Source organism: Ailuropoda melanoleuca, chromosome 11 (genome assembly GCF_002007445.2).
Source record: "Ailuropoda melanoleuca isolate Jingjing chromosome 11, ASM200744v2, whole genome shotgun sequence".
NCBI classification, from domain to species: Eukaryota; Metazoa; Chordata; class Mammalia; order Carnivora; family Ursidae; genus Ailuropoda; species Ailuropoda melanoleuca.
The window spans coordinates 67,786,606-67,801,393 of record NC_048228.1 but is presented as its reverse complement, the minus strand read 5'-3'; the positions used below and the strand labels follow the sequence as shown (position 1 = coordinate 67,801,393).

Here is a 14,788-nt window from a genome sequence, read left to right as displayed (position 1 = left end):
GTATATACACTCCAATTCATTATTGCTATTATTTTGAACAAACTGTTATGTGAGGTCAATTAAGAATAAGAAGAGTAAAAATAAAAGGGTTTTTTTTGTTTTTTGGTTTTTTTTTTTTTTTACCTTTACTTACTCCTTCTTCAATGTTCTTTCTTACTTTACAAACTTCCAAGTTTCCGACCTATTCCATTTTCCTTCTCTCCAAAGAACTTCTTTTTACATTTCCTGCAAGGCAGGTCTACTACCAACAAATTCCCTCAATTTGTTTGAGAAAGTCTCTATTTCTTCATTTTTGAAGAATAATTTCACAGGAAAAAGAATTCTAGGTTGGTGAGTTTTTCTCTCAATACTTTATATATTTCGCTCTACTTTCTTCTTACTTGCATGGTTTCTGAAAGAAGTCAAATGTAATTCTTTGTTCTTCTACATGTAAGGTGTTTTTTTCCTCTGGCTTCTTTCAGGATTTTTTTCTTCATATCTGATTTTCTATAGTTTAAAAATGATACACCTAGGTGTTGTTTTGGGGGATACTTTAAGTCAGTAAGTATTTAAGGATCAACAGAACTTCAAGCTCTATATGAGATTATAGGTACTTAATAAATTGAAGCAACTAGTTAACAACAAGGAATTTCTTAGGACTTTTCCTGTAATAGATGGTGGCACAGACTGATGACAGGATCTAAAGCATTAGAACACCAACTGTACAGAGGCTGCCAAAGTATTTACTATTTAATAGTTTTCCTGTGAATTAGTTCTCAATAGTTCAAATACTTGCTTTAAGAATGCCAACGAACATATATGAATTATATATAACTTACTTTTACCGAAGTCTCTGCATCAGCTAATATAAAAAAGGTCATGACCCAACAGTGACTAATAACCATTTTTACATAATATTTATTAGAAAGTCAACTATTCACATTCACATATGACTGGTTCATATTTCGCTTCTCCTGCTGTCTCCCTACTTTGTGTGTGTGTGTGTGTGTGTGTGTGTGTGTGTGTATATGTGTGTGTGTGTGAGTGCACATGTGCATACTTTAGTTTTCATTTTCACCTTCAAGAAGGAAAATCAGGGTGAATTTTACTCTTATTTTTTGGTGTTGAAAACTTCAGGAACCTGTTAATTTCAGTTATTAATATTCTTTCACGGACAAGGAAAATTAGAAATTATTGTGTTCTTACTATTTTTCATTGTAGAAGTGGAATATATCACTATAACATTCTCATTGACAATATTATTCTAAATCATGAATTTCTTCAAAACAGGAGTAATAATTTACTTATTCATCTATTAGTAGGACTTGTCAGAGTATTTGGCAAATACTAAACACTCAACTGGCACTGGTGAATAACTGAATTAACTGAGACCAATTCAAACTTGCCACAAAATTCGTGTAAAACTTTATACTCAAGTTTGCTTCTGACCCACCCAATGTCCATTTTAAATTTTTTTTATTTTTACGCTTTTAAGATTTTATTTATTTGAGAGAGAAAGAATGAGAGAGAGAAAGAGACCATGAGAGGGGGGAGGGTCAGAGAGAGAAGCAGATTCCCTGCTGAGCAGAGAGCCACAGACAGGGCTCCATCTGGGAACTCCAAGATCATGACCTGAGCTGAATGAAGGCAGTCGCCCAACCAACTGAGCCACCCAGGTGCCCCATTCTCAATTTTTTTCAATAAAGAATATAACTGTATATGCAATATAACAGTAACAAAAAAGGATATTTTTTATAGCAAAAGATATATTTTTGAGAAAAGGGGATTTCTGATAAAACAATACTCTGGGAAATTGAAGGAATAAAAAATAAATGGTCTGAGTCAAAAGCATCAGAGCAACAGGACTGAGTTCCTAAAATGTGCATGAAGCAAAATTCAGAAGCCAGATCCCTGTGTCCTAGTTGGTTTTAAGTACTTTGGGATAGTGTTCCCCAGTCAGAATTAAAGCAGCTAATAAAAACAGCATGCTGGAGGAGTCAGTACAAAACGCTTAAGGCCTGTAAATTTAGAAAGGCATAAATGGAACTCTTTGGAAAATAACTTAACCACCCTAAGCTTCAGAATTCTTAGCTAAGAGGGTACTTGTGAAGAATAAAAGATACAATGCATAGGGATACCTACTGTTATTAACAAAATAAACACAAATGGCAACGACCCCTCGAAATAAACAAAAGGCTTAAACATTTGCAGTATGACAAAGGGTTAATATCTTTACCACATAAGGATATTTAGAAGTTACTCAGAAAAATGTTAAACTCCAACACCCCCCCCACCCCCAGGCTTCCAATGGATTCACCAAAGCAGCTTTACCCAACCAGGGCCCCAGGATCATCTCAGATGCCCAGTGAAGAGAATTCCCAGGAAGGCTCAGCTGCCTCTCAAACTATCTCTGAAATATTCATAAAGAATCTTAGTAAATTGACTCTTGACCCTAGTATCAAACTCCTTTCCCCTCTACGAGAATATCCACCCCAACAGCAGGACAGAGAGAAGAAACCACAGGGCTCGTTGACCACATCCTCAGCAGCAGGAGGGGTGGAGTAAGGACTTTGTTAACTGCTAAGAAAGGATGGAAAGGACGATGCAACTGACTGAACACCAGTGCTATCTCAACCAGTGGGCCATGCTTCAAAAAGAGCTACAGCAAAAGGAAACTGAGGCTGAATCAAGAGCGGAAAGATTTAGACGTAGCCATCATTACTGCCTGTATCATAAAGATCTTTCTGAGGATACCAGCATGGAGAATAACTGTAACACAGAGCCAATGTAAACATAAACTTAATTCTTATACTGTTTCTTCTTGCTAGTAATTTCAGGAGCATTATGCAGGAGCTTGGGAAAGCTGCTCTATGTTAGGACAAACTGTGTAATATTTTGACAATCTATGATATAAGCTCTTTTTTTCTCTTTTCTACCTTGATACCAGTAATTGTGAGGAATCCTGTGGTTTGCATTTGAATGACTTCAATATACTTCCAATTTTTGATTTGACCTAAGGAAGCGGTAATAGGTTTTGAGTGTGGCCTGTGTGTTTGAGAAGCCTGAAGTCATTAAGATAATACCTAACATCAAAAATTGGAAGCTAAGTAACTTGTGCAAAAGGAATACACAGAAAACTCTGGGTGGTTTGGTTAGAGCATAATTAGGGCAGAGTGCATAAGCCAGATTTTCTGGTTTTTCAAAAACTGAATTGTAATAAAAATTTTTTTGATGTGCTATTTCAATTCTCAGTAGCAAATGTGTGTGTGGAGGCGCTTACAAAAAATGAGACTTATTTGAAAAAAATAAAAAAAATCCAAACCCCCAAAATGAGCAAAAAGTGAAACTAAATGAGGCACAAAGAAAACAAATGGCTAATAAATGTAAAATTACTCCTGGCTAGAAATCAAAGAAGCTTAAACTAAAAACTTGTCTATAAATATTAACGATTCCTTAAAAATTACACTTCATATATTTATCATTCAGCAAATATTTACTGAGCACCAGTACAAGTGTCCAACACTACGCTAATGGTAGTTTTACAATGGCAAAACAGACATAGCAACTGCATTTGAGGCACTTCCCAGAGGCATACACAAAATGCCCTGTGAATACATACAAGGGACACAGAGGTTCAGGAAGCCTCCTGGAAGAATTAATCCCTAAGTTGAGATCTGAAGGATGAGTAAAATTCACCAGGCCAAGAGACAGAGAACTCTGATGCCAAAAGAACAGTAAATGCAAAGGTCTGGAGACATAAACAAGAACTGTAATTTTAGGGTACTACAAGTAGTTCGCATGATTAGAGCAAAAACCTAGGGACAGGGTAGGGTAAAAACTGGGGGTAAGAGATAAGAATGATGAGGTGTGTATATCATGAAAAGCCATGTGAAGTTTAAAAAAAAAAAAAATCACCTGCCCCTCAATGGCAACATGAAAACAGTGAAGTAGCTTTAAGCAGGGAAGTGACATTAATAGATTTATTTGTTGTTTTGAAATATCATTCAAACTACAATATAGTGAAAGGAATGAAGAAGGCAAGACTAGAGTTAGGGAGACTAATAGAAGTAGGTTATTACAAGGGGCGTCTGGGTGGCACAGCGGTTAAGCGTCTGCCTTTGGCTCAGGGCGTGATCCCGGTGTTATGGGATTGAGCCCCACATCAGGCTCCTCTGCTATGAGCCTGCTTCTTCCTCTCCCACTCCCCCTGCTTGTGTTCCCTCTCTCGCTGGCTGTTTCTGTCTCTGTCAAATAAATAAATAAAATCTTTAAAAAAAAAAAAAAGAAGTAGGTTATTATAATAGTTCAGGCAAAATAATACAGGTCATATAAATATAAGAATTTTAGGGGTGCCTAGGTGGCACAGCGGTTAGGCGTCTGCCTTTGGCTCAGGGCGTGATCCCGGCGTTGTGGGATTGAGCCCCACGTCAGGCTCCTCTGCTGTGAGCCTGCTTCTTCCTCTCCCACTCCCCCTGCTTGTGTTCCCTCTCTCGCTGGCTGTCTCTATCTCTGTCAAATAAATAAATTAAAATTTTTTTTAAATGCAAGAATTTTAATAAATAGGGGCACCTGGATGGCTCAGTCGGTTAAGTGTCTGACTTCAACTTAGGTCATGATCAGGGTCCTAGGATCGAGCCCCGCACGGGGCTCCTCACTCAGTGGGGAGTCTACTCTCTTACTCTCTTTCCCTCTGCCCCAGTCCCCACTTGGACGCACTCACTTGCTCTCTCTCTCAAATAAATAAATAAAATCTTAAAAAAAAACTTTAATAAATACTAAGATGACTAGACAGAACTTGGTAACTAATAATCAGAAGTGCAGGTCAGGAAGCAGTTGAGACTATCACCCAAGTTTTGGCTTGGACGCTTCTGTGGGTTGGATAGGAAACACAGGAAGAATAAACTGGAGGAAAACAAGAGCTAATGACGTTGAAAGCAGTGGCTACCATTTAACAAATACTTACTATGTGCCCAGCATTCCTAAAAGTCTTCTCCCATTTAAGACTCTCAACAATCAAATGAGGTAAGCTCTATTATTATCTCCATTTTACTGATGAGGAAACCGAAAAAGAGTATAGGTAAGCTGAGCAAGGTCAGCGATAAAACTGAGATATGAACGCTGATAGTTTAGCTTGAGCTATGCTTTTTTTTTTTTTTTAAGATTTTATTTATTTATTTGACAGAGACAGAAACAGCCAGCGAGAGAGGGAACACAAGCAGGGGGAGTGGGAGAGAAAGAAGCAGGCTCACAGCAGAGGAGCCTGATGTGGGGCTCGATCCCAGAATGCCGGGACCACGCCCTGAGCCAAAGGCAGACACCGAACGATTGAGCCACCCAGGCGCCCCTTGAGCTATGCTCTTAATCGCTGTGTTACAGATACCTCACATGTACTTTAGATGATGAATTCAGTTTTAGACACCTTGCATTTAAGATACCTAAGGGATATGCAAGATGAAAAACATCCAGCAGACGGTCAGAAGTGAGCTTGGCATTCAAGAAAGACTTGGATGAAGATGTAAATCGGGAGTCATCAACAAAAATATATAAAGACAGTGATGGGATTTTCTAGGAAAAACATATAAGAAAAAGAAAGGCTAAGATTGAAACTTCATGAAAATTAGTATTTAAGAAACTAGAAGAAGACTAATAAAATGGGAAGGAGGCAGAGTAAGGAATTTAAAGAAATGAGCTCTGCCTATACTCTGAAAACTATAAAACATTAATGAAAGAAACTGAAGATGACACAAACAAATGCAATGATATTCCATGATCTTGGATTAGAAGAATTAATGTTGCTAAAATGCCCGTACTACCCATAGCAATCTACAGATTCAGTTTAATACCCATCAAAATGTCAGTGGTATTTTTCACAGAATTAGAACAAATAATGCCAACATTTGTATGGAACCACAAAAGACTGCAAAAAGCCAGAGCAATTTTGAGAAAAGAACAAAGCTGGAGTTATCATAATCATAGATTTCAAGATATACTACAAAGCTATAATTATCCAAACAATATGGTACTAGCACAAAGATACAGAGATCAATGAATGGACAGACCAAGAGGGCATTAAATTAAGTGAAATAAGTCAGACAAATACCATATGATTTCATTTATATACGGAATCTTAGAAAACAAATAAAAAGAACAGAAACAGACCCATAAATACAAAGAACAAACTGGTGGTTGCCAGAGGTGGAGGGAGGGGGGTCAAGGGATGGGCAAAACGGGGGAAGGGGAGAGATACAGGCTTCCACTTATAGAATGAATATAAGTCATGGGAATAAAAGGCACAGCACAGAGAATATAGTCAATGGTACTGTAATAGTGTTGTATGGTGACAAATGGTAGTTACTCTTACGGTGAGCACAGCATAATGTAGGGTTGTCCAATCACAATCTTGTACACCTGAAACTAATGTAACATTATGTGTCAACTATACTTCAATAAAACAAAAATTTTTAAGTAATTTAAACAAGAATCAAACAAAAAAAGAAATGGGCTCTGAAAACAGATTTCCTGGGTATGCATTATAGCTTAGTCCATTTATTAGCTGTGGGTCTCAGACTAGTCACTTCATCTCTATGCATCTTTTTTTTTTTTCATTTTTAAAATGGAGATAATAGTAGGTACATGCAGTTGTTCTGAGGATTAAATATGTTACATGTTTGGGACAGTACACAGAAAACAGCAAATGAATTTTAAATATGATTAGTGGTAACAGTATCAACTAGATGGCAAAGGATCAAGGAGACAGAGGAAAGCCAAGAAAGACTAGCTGTCACTAAAATTACAGAAAAGAGTGTTTTAAGAAGTTGACAATGTTAATATTGCAGTGCAGACAAGATAATGACTCTAAAATGTCCACTGTATTTAATAACAAAGAATTTGATACCTCTGGTGAGGGAGATATGAAACAGACACTGACCACTGCTTTAAGAGAGTAAATTGGAAATCCCTTTCTTAAATTTTGGTGAGAAAAAGTTTAGTGAGATGTACCAACTGCTTGAAAATATTTATACCCTTTGACCCAGTAATTTTACTTTGAGAAAAAAGGGAACAATCAGAGGTGTATCGAAAGTTTTATATTCATTGCACTACTGTGTACAATCTAGTAAAGTTATAAAGAATTTAAGCATCTAATAGCAGTAACAGTAACAGTGGCATCAAGATATATCAAACATAAATTAAAATAAGCCAAAAGTAAAACTGTAGTTATTCCTAAGTAGCTTATGAATTTTTAAACTTTTTTTAGCACGTTCTAAAATCTCTCCTATGAACATGCACTATTATTATAATCAGAAAAACTTAAAACTGCTGCCTTTTGGTTTTTCTTTTAATAGTCCAACATCAGAGCCCTAGCTATACATAAGGAACATAAACTACATGTTTATCCATTCCAGAAAACAAAATATGAGTAACAAAATAACATGTTACTGTTACAAAATAAGAGTAACAGAGGCTATTTTTCTATGTACTGTTGACATAATTTAAAGGAAAAACTTTTAATTTCATCCAATTATCAATAATCTTTAAATTATTAATTTAAAATGATTAACACAGGAACCTGGGTTTAAAAAAATGTAAACTACAATAAATCTTTTTCTAACCTAATAACCTATTGACCCACTGACCTACTTTGGAATTTAGGTTAGTTAAATCTGATATCACAGATATTCCTGGAACTGATGGATCTATTAACATTAATTAAAAGTACTGCTGAAATTTAATTGACTGGCATAATACAAAACCCAAGCATCAATCCTCAACTACATTTATCATCATTTATAAAAAATTCTAACTTGCTTCAGCAGAGCACTCAATGTTTGTATTATAATTAAAAAGATTATTCCTAAAAGAACAATTTTAACTTGTAAAGAAAGATTCAAATACTTTTTAAATTAATTGTTTAACGTATGAGTAAGGATGAAATTAAATAGTTAACTTACTCGATACTAAATGGGAACATTAGCCTACCCAGCCTACCCCTACAATGGATGTAAAATATTAGCAAGATGAAAAACATTCTTAACTCTATATAGCAGGTTCCCAGACTAAATTAAACTAAGAACTGACAGTAAGAACAAGAAACATACCCCAAACCAAACTTTTATGAACCAGATGAAATTCTGGCTCAAGACAAACAACAAATGGCCAGAACTCTCTGGCCTTTCAAAGGTCTTTTGAAGGTCTAAATGTGAAGTATTTTTGAAGCCTCATTAAATAAACAAATACTAAAAAATCAGTACAACTTTCTTAGTAGGATACAAGACTATTCCAATGTTTCAACTAACGTATTTCTTTAAATAATGCCTGAGGTCCCTATTCATGTAATGGACTGATCTGGTCCACAAAATATAGGAGCATCTTACTCCTTTTTCAGAGACTAGACTGAGGCCTGAGCCTATCCCCAGCCTCCACTGAGTCCCAGAGAAGATCTGAAGGTGCAGAGCTGAAGCCTGAGTCACAGAGTGAATTATACACTGAAACAGGTACCATAACCCTGGAGCTACACTCCCCCTGCCCCAGGCCTCTTTACTAGGATCAGCAGGAAGAAAGAGGGGGCGCTGTGGTAGGCAAAATAATGGCACCACTAAAATGATCACATCCTAATCCCTGGAGTCCATAAAATGTCACTTTACATGGCAAAAGGGACTTTGCAGATGTGATTAAGGTTAAAGATCTTGAGATGGGGAGATTATCCTGAACGTCTATGGGTATAGTGCAATCATGTGAGTCTTTAAAAGCAGAGAACCTTTCAGATACATGTACCCTTATGTTTACAGCAACATTATTTACAACAGCCAAATTATGGAAGCAGCCCAAGTGTCCATTCATAGATGAATGGATAAAGAAAATGTAGTATATATGTATGTATGTATATGTATACACACACTGGAATATTATTCAGCCACAAAAAATAATGAAATCTTGCCATTTACAACATGGATGGCGCTACATACAGAGTATAATGCTAAGCGAAGTCAGTCAGTCAGAGAAAAACAAATACCATATGACTTCACTCATGTGGAAACGAAACAAATGAGCAAAGGGAAAAAGAGAGAGGGAGAGAGGGGAAGCGGGAGGGAGGGAAAGGAGAAAGAGAGAGAGACAAACAAGAAACAGACCCTTACCTCGAGAGAGGGGGTGGGGTGGGGGGTGAAACAGGTGGAGGGGATTAAGGAGTGCACTTGTGATGATGAGCACGGGGTGATGTATGGAAATCTTGAATCACTCTATCGTATACCTGAAACTAATATAACATTGTATGTTAACTAAACTGGAAATAAAATTGAAAAAAATTAAAAAAACAAAAACAAAAACAAAACCAGAGACTTACCTGGCTCTGGTCAGAGAGATTATGAAACAGAAGAAGGGTCAGAAAGATACAATGTTGTTGGTTTTGAAGGTGGAAGAAAGGGGCCATAACGCAAGGAATGTAAGGCCTCAAGAAGCTTGAAAACACAATCAGCAGATTCTCCCCTGAAGACAGAAAGGAATTTTCCAGAAAGGAATGCACCCCTGCTGACACCTTGATTTTAGCCCGGTGAGACACATGTGGCACTTCTGAGCTTCAGTACTGACTATAACACATTTTTATTGTTTTATGCCATTAAGTGGTAATCTGTAGAACAGCAACAGAAACTTAAAAGTCCAAATATCTCTAGCTGCTCTTGATAAATGTGCCTTTTTTAAATATCTCCCCCTCAATATTTACAATAACCTGCCTTGGAAACAATCAAGATTAATCCCATTATGCCCTATTTTCCTTTTATATCAGTCACCAAGAGAGGCCCAAGACCCCCCCACACACCCCCAACACCATCACCTGGATTCTTGTCCTTACATATTCTTTATATCCCTGCACTGATCCCTTTTCCCTTCCTTTCCCAATTTCCAAACTCCTTTAACAGTGTTCTCTGGAACTCACAGTGATATCATTAACAAAACCTATTTCCCCAACACGTTGTTGCATACTCTCTTCACCTTCCTTGCACCAAATGAAACCCCACTCTACTCTAGAAGTTCTGCTCTAACTCCAGTCCTTCCAAATGACAGCTGTTTTCCTCTCCCATGTCACAGATGACTAGGTCCTCGTGGTAAGGCGGACCTCCTTGTTCCTCACTGTCATTGCTGAATTATTCCCCTTCATCTCCTCCCTAAATTATCCAGTTTTGAATCTCATGCCTCCAGACGATATCAGCTATTACCCTCTCCATGTTATAACCATTTATAAACTCCCAGAATAAGCCCTCTCATTCCCTCAGGGCTGTTTCTCTAATACTGCTTCTGTGGCTGTTTTTTAATGTTAATATCTGTAACAACGATCCTCTCAACATGTCAGCCAGTCAGTTCCTTCACTTCCTCTCCTCCGAAATCCTGTGCATCATCCTACTTCCCATTCATTCCCATCCTACTTCCCATGCATTCTAGAACTCACCATTAGAAATAATTACATGCCTCTCCATATTGTCTGTTTCAAACACTGATCCCTCTACAGCTCACACAAGCTGAGATAGCTAGCATGTGATCTGCTTGATTCAAAACCACAAAAAACAGATTAAAAAAAAAAAAATTGGCAGTACAGCTCTAATTCATTCATTTATGCCTGCATCTTTTTTTTTTTTCCCCAACCTGTCCTAACCTCCTAATCTTTGCTGGGCCCTCACAATTTCTCACCCCAGAAAAGGCACAAAGGGGCAAGTCAAGTTTATCTGAGATGGTCAGGGAATATCAGAGACAGAGACAGAAATGTTTAATTCTTTTACATGTTTGTCTAAATGCCTTCCTTTTTGCCAACGAATCCTTTGCACATTTATCATGGATAAGCCACTCCATGAGACATTCTATGGCAAAATGCAACGGCCCCTTACAACTTTATATAGCTCAAGTCATACTGATAATAAAACTACTTATAATTCCAATTTACAGTATTTATTAATACAGGCATAAATAATACAGATACTGAAGAACAGTGGAGGGGAAACCAAGACTTCTGAAAGTCACTTCTGTTGCTACATTGCACGGTACCATTTTCCTTTTCCGCTTCATTCTATTTCTCTAGCCTCGTGCCCCATTCCACCCTCACTGTAGACATATTCCCTATTCTCCAACCACAATGAACTTCTCACCATTCCCTCAGGTAGCAAACAAAGACCCCTGGGTAAACAATAAAGGTCCATTCATCAGCGCCCAACATATTATCAACACAAAAGGCTTCTTAATAAACTAGAATTAACATTCACAGGAAACCACATTGTCATTCACATCAGGATTCAATTAATCAGTATGTAAAATGCATGTTGTCAGTGAAAACCTAAACGGATGTACCATGTATTAGTTTCCTCTGGCTTCTAAAACACATTACCTCAAACTTAATGGAATGAAAAAACATAAATTTATTCTCTCCCAGTTCTGCAGATCTGAGTCCAATACAGGTCTCACTGGGCTAAACTGAAGGGGTCAGCAGGGCTATGTTCCTTTCTGGAAACCTTAGCAAAAAATGCTTCCTTGCCTTTACAATCCTCTCAAGGCTGCTCACCTTCCTTGGCTTACCGCTCCCCTCCTCAATCTTCAAAACCAGAAGCAGGCCCCATGTGCTTCTCAAGCTGCCATCTCTTCTGCCTCCCTTTTTCCATATAAAGACCCTAGTAATTGATCATATTGCACCCACTCAGATAATCCAAGATAATCTTCCCAACTGTAATTCCTCTTTGCCAGTTAACCTAACATAGTCACAGGTTCTGGGAATTACGGCATGGACATCTTGAAGGACCATTATTCTGCCTACTACATTCCATGACCAGAGAAGTCTCTCTTTGGTGAAGACAAAATTAAATATCTTTGGGGAAGATAAGACATTAAAGAATAATTTGATCAACAGACAAACAACGACACCACCATGCCAGATAGTTTGTAACCTTTTTTGTTTTGTTGTGTATTATATTAGTGAATTATAACTTCTGAGCTATCTTTTCCTTTTATGTTTCTTCAAGGGAACTGAAAAATAATGTGGATGATAATTCATGTTCCAGGAGTTCAACTGCAACTTTCAAGCCTAAAATCAATGCTATATGGCCCCAGGAGGCTCTATGTCTGTTTTTTCTGAATGGCAAAAGTTAGTTTAACGTCCAAAAGAATATGAAAGCATACTTTCCCTTTTGGACAACTATTTCATGTGCTATACTGCATTTAAAAAAAGGCGTAATTTATTAAGTGTCAAACAGTTGTCCAAAGAAGATTAATTAAATCCAATCCTTTGTGGATTGGCCTGTTTTAAAAAGACAAGTGTATGTAAACTTCTTTTTTTCCCCCCTCAAGATTTTATTTATTTGAGAGAGCGAGCAAGCGAGCGAGGGAAGGGGTAGAACAAGAAAATATCCAAGGAGACTCCCGCTGAGCGTGGAGCCTGATGCAGGGCTCGATCCTGCAACCCATGATATCAGGACCTGAGCCAAAACCACAAGTCGGTCACCTAATCAACTGAGCCACTCAGCTGCCTCTGGGTATATGTAAATTTCTGAAATGGATCTGAGGAGAGGGGAGAAGAGAGGGAGGGAGAGGAACGAAGAGGTAAGGGAGGGCGAGAATGAATGAACAAACTATAAACCTAGTACAGAATTTCATTAGTGATAAAAATCTCCAGGGACCTGTTATGAAATTTGATCATTAAGTAATATTATGAAAATATTAGGCTTAGGGCTAGCTCACGAGGTATTTAATAAATTAAAACTAATATGTACAAATATGATGACAATGTTTTGACATATTATATACCTCATCAATGAGGCCACCAGACCCATGTAAAATGCCACTAAGAATATATCAACTTTTAAGGCTGTAAGTATTCCTCTTTTTGCAGTATAATCACTTTATAAAATAGCAGTTGTTCTGACCTATTAAAACCTGGGTAAACTGCCAGGTTGGTTTTGTGTAGCCAAGTAGGCCAAGCAAGTTCACAATCATGTGAAACCTAGTTCAAATATGTTTAGATGCATCCTGAACCACAGATTATTCAGAAAACTACCATACAGCATTTCTTCGCGAAAATCATCATTATATCTACATTTTAAAATGTACTTCCTTTACATTGTAAGATTTTGCAGTATGAATCAGATATATACTATCCGTTTTCACTTTTCTGCCTTACCCTATTTACTTTCAGAACTTTGAGATAAATATATGTGGGTCTCTTAGTTGACTATTACTATTTTTTAAACCTGATTAAACTGATTTAAACTGATTGCCAGATCCTCACCTGAAATGCTAGGTCTTAGAAAATAGCAGACCAAGACACTATTTGAATCTGTGGAATAGGAAGGGAGATGGGGCTCACATTGCACAAATGAATCTTAGTAGCACGCAAGTAGGAGTAATTAAGGACAAAAGAGGATGTGTGAGTGGCACACTAATTCACAGCCAGAAGGCCTGTGAGGAGGTATCACAAGGTGCAACCTGGACTTGACAAGTATTACATACAGAACAGAGACATATCCTTGATACAGAAGACACAGGATTTGAGATTTCTATTGATGTATTTTTATGTCTGCTACTGAACCCAGACATAAATTTGTATTTCATATACTGTATTTCTTGGTTCTGAAATTTCCATTTCATTCTTTTACGTGGTTTCTATTTTTTCAGAGAACTATGCTTCCATTCATTTCAAGAGTGTTCACAGATATAACAGGTGCTTTTAAGTCTTTTTCTAAAAACTCCATCACTGGATAATCTCAGGTTCAGCCTTTATTTACTGGCTTTTCCCTTAAAAAGTGGTCAGATTTTCCTGTTTCTTGGAATGTCAAGCAACTTTGGATTATATCCTAGACATTCTGAATATTAGGTTATAAAACTCCAGATTCTATTAACCCCTTCTAGATAATTTGATTTTTTTATTGAAGTTTACTGTAAGTTCTGTATTGCCTTCTGTAGGTGGTAGTTCAAATGTTAGTTCAGTTTTTAAAGCCTTTACTTTTACTATGTTATTTGGGTTTATCCTTAACACTCAGGGGCAAGTCTGGATCTGAACAGTGGCTTATATCATAGTTCAGTTATCTAAGTCTTTGCTGTGTTTCTTTGGATCTGCTCTGTGCATGTATAGCTCACAAATAAGGTAGGACCTTTGTGGGTTCATACTCACAATTAGGGAATCTCCTCTCAGCTCTCTTCTCCCTGAGATCTTCCCAGTATGCTCCAGTTTTCAGCAGTCCCTTTCCCAAATCCTCTGGGCAGAGAAATCATTTCCTCTCAGAGTTTTAAGTGCTAGTGCCACCATGGCAGGGCAATTTTAGAACTGGAGATGGTCTTAGGGCAGGTTTGAGAGAGAAAAAGGAAAATAAGGGGACCCCTCCTCCTTATCCTCTGGCTAGAAATGGGGGTTTCTCTTGAAGTATTGCTAACTGCTATACGCACTGTGCAGTTCTGCAATTCAGCCCACCATTTGGTCAAAGCTAGGTCATGGAAAGAAAAAAATGATAAACTCACAATTATACAGGCTACCCTTCAAATTATGACTTCCCTTCAAATTATAACTTCCCCTCTCAATTTGCCTGTTATTAATTTTCAGCCTTCAAATAGTTGGTTTTTGTATTTCATTAGGAAATACATTAGTTCTCCTCAGAGAATTAAGCTTACTCCATCTTGGTCTACCCACTGTATTATAGCCCTGTCCCAACAGACTTTTCACCTAGTGGCTTCAGTAGTCATTGACTGATCATTATCTAGATCCATTATTTCATTAGAAGTTGCACTGTGGTGAGTTTCTAATCCTTTATTTGCTCAGTATTTCTTATCAGCTGTGATTCATCTA

At 37.4% G+C, this 14,788-nt stretch overlaps 1 protein-coding gene across 9 annotated transcripts in view; it reads right to left on the bottom strand.

The window, feature by feature from the left end:
• The window catches only part of CLOCK (clock circadian regulator), a 141,464-nt gene that overhangs the window by 92,192 nt on the left and 34,484 nt on the right, over positions 1 to 14,788 (bottom strand). Inside the window, exon 1 of one of the 9 annotated variants that reach the window (XM_034671782.1) lies at positions 9,114 to 9,135. The exons of the other annotated variants lie outside the window; for them this stretch is intronic. The gene's annotated coding sequence lies outside the window, so the exon portion shown is untranslated. Of the gene's footprint in view, positions 1 to 9,113; positions 9,136 to 14,788 lie in introns of those variants that run through there. 9 annotated transcript variants of the gene reach the window in all.